The sequence below is a fragment of the Phytophthora parasitica genome (genome assembly GCF_000247585.1).
Source record: "Phytophthora parasitica INRA-310 unplaced genomic scaffold supercont2.34, whole genome shotgun sequence".
NCBI classification, from domain to species: domain Eukaryota; phylum Oomycota; class Peronosporomycetes; order Peronosporales; family Peronosporaceae; genus Phytophthora; species Phytophthora nicotianae.
The window spans coordinates 45,597-48,579 of NW_008649020.1; positions in this window are offsets into that span (position 1 = coordinate 45,597).

The following is a 2,983-nucleotide window of genomic DNA, read 5'->3' on the forward strand; positions in this document are numbered from 1 at the left end:
TGCCATTGTCGCTTACCCACAATGGTGGTGCTCCAAAACGACTGTGCCAGTCGAGAATGGCTGTAGTTGCAACAGCACTGTCCGCTGCGTCACATGCCACGAGCTCACAGAAATGTGTGGCGTGGTCTTTGAGGACAAGTAGATATTTACTGTCCCCAAAAGATTCGCCTAGTGCTAGGAAATCCCAATGTAGAACACCATTTCTGTCGTTGCACTCTATGGTTTCACTCCATGGTCTACGAATCATTTTTCCACCTTTCACATGTGGGCACAACAGGCACGTCGACACAAATGCGTGTACGACGCCTCGAATGTCGGGGATGTGAAAGATGCGTCGTAGATGGTTCACCATGGCTTGCTCTCCACGGTGACCCTGGGCCCCGCAATGAGCAATAACGCATAGCCTTTGTGTCAGCTTCTTGCACGCACGTGGAATCCAGATGCGTTGATCCACTCGCACCACATTGCCGTCATCAACGCTCGAAGTAGGTGGAGCCTGATGTTGCTTCTGAGCTGCAGCGATTTCTTGTAGTGACGGCCAAACGAATTCGTCGTCGTCGAGCGGTCGGAGAATTTGCATTGTGCTAGGCTTTTTAGATGTCCGTTTCTCCTTGACCTTCTTTCGTGTGAATCGCTTCAGCCTCACTGTCACTGTAGGTTGCCCAGCCCATCTTGACAACATGTCCGCCCATACGTTTGAAACACCTTCAACATGTTCGATAGTATACCGATAAGGCATAAGTTTCAAGGCCCATCGCAGTAGTTTACCTCTGATGTGTTTCTTAATGCTCGTATGGGGAGCGAACACATGAATGAGGTTGCGGTGGTCGCAGAATAACCTAAATGGTCGGGCACGCAATAGTAGATAATCGAGCTTTTCGCACGCCATTACTATAGGATAAGCTTCCTTTTCGATCACTGTCCAGTTCAGCTGTGCTCCCTTAAACGTACCGCTGAGGCACGTTAGCAGCTTGTGCTGCTGGGTAGACACAGGAACTCTAGGATCAAAGCTTGCTACTTGACTCACCATAACCGACCAGCCGCTGTCCGATGCGTCTGAACACACTACGGTGGTGGCTGAGTCGTCAGGTAGCGCTAGTGTAGCAGATGTAGCCAACAGGTCTTTGATCTTGTCGTACGCAACCTTTTCAGCATCCGACATTGCGATAGATATGCCGTTGGCGACCCGCTTCGTGCGTTTTCCACTCTTGAGGGCCGTGTCCAATAGTTGTTGTAGAGGTTCAACCGCGCGAGCATAGTCAGCGATAGACTCTCTCATCCAATTGGCAGCACACAAAAATTGTTGTAGCTGCCCTGCTGTAGTCGGGTAAGGCATTGCCCGCAGTGTATTGATGCGAGCAGGGTCGTGGGTCACACCTTCACTGGTGATAATGCGACCGCACCATTTTACCGTTTGCTGGTAAAGACTGCTCTTCTTGGCACTCAACTTAAGCCCAGAAGTCGCAACTAGGTCGAAAAACACCTCCAATTTCGTCAAATAGGTCTCGATGTCGTCCGTGAACAAAAGGATATCGTCAATCCAGATACCCAAAGAACTGTACAAAAGCGACTCGAAGCATTTCTCCATCGTCTGCTGGAAATGCACGGCAGCATCACAGCATCCCTGCGGGACACGACGAGGAGTGTATATTTTTGAGTCCGTAATGTAAGACATTAGCTCCTGACTAAGCTCATCTAGTGGCAGTTGCCAGAAACCCTTGAGGAGGTCGAACAGCCCGAAGTGCTTCTTTCCTCGGGTATGCTCTAACAGTGTTGCCATGCGTGGCATCGTGCTGACGAGAGCCTCGATGAGGTCGTTGACGAGACGGTAGTCGCAGGTCTGACGGTACTCGTCCGAACTTACGCCCGGTTTGCGTACGGGCAGCACTGGGCTAGCCCAACGACTGTTTGGGTTTTCGTAGATCCACCCCAATTCAACGAGCTTAGCGTTGAACTCGCGTAGAAACTCTCGAACTGCTGGCGGATAGCGCCGCGGCTTGCTTTTCACCGCGCTCGCACCGTCTTTGAGGCGGATTTTTAACGGTTCGACATTGGCCGGTGGGTCCTTACCAAGCTCTAGCCTCCAAATGTCATGTTTCAGAACGATGTCGCGAAGCTTCTCTAACTCCAAGCATTAACAGGACGCTGGTTCTACGGATCCCCATGTCTGGAGGAATCGGTGATGACGGAGGTATCGGCTCGACGCGGATCCGGATCCGATTGAGCCCGATCCGGCCCACTCTAAATCTGGCATTTCCAAATTTAAGGCAAAGGTATACAGCCACTAGCGGCGAGCAGCCTCTTCAACAGTTCCGACGAAAGCGGAGATTCTAAGAGGATACCAAAGCCAGGACCCAAATCTAAGGTCAAATCCAAGAGTCACGGCGAGACTTTGGAAGTTGTCTTCGGCAGCTCGGCCGACGGTGAGGTGAAGATGACGAGACTTCTAAAGCTCCTGCGCCCATCGCGGATAATTTACTGGAAGAGGATACTCGGTGAGCCCTCTCTAAGTGGGGATCGGAAGCTTGACGCCGAGAGCGTTCCAACCACTGCGTCTTTCAGCAGGGTCCCGCGGCGGCTGGATCTGGTATCCCGGCGACTGACCAGTCCCTAAACGACCTCAGTCAGTCGGACCTGGCTCCAGCCCGATCTACTTCCAGAGGATCTACATCTGGGTCCACTCACTCTCAATCCGCTTCCGCCAGATCTGGGTCAGCGGCCGCTGCACATAAGCTGACGGCAAATCTGTCAGATATGCTGCCTGAGCATCCGCTTGGCCCCGATGACGTGGTTATATCTGAGAGACCCCAATCACGACGGCTGCCGTTACTCCTTGGGCTGCGAAAAAATCAATATCGCATAACCACCATTACTGTGGAGGTCACCCTCTGGTTTTCGGACATGCCGCTGCAGCCTGGTTCGCTCTTCCCTCGCAATGCTTCGGGAATCTCGGTGACACAGCACCGTGATGGTATCATTGACC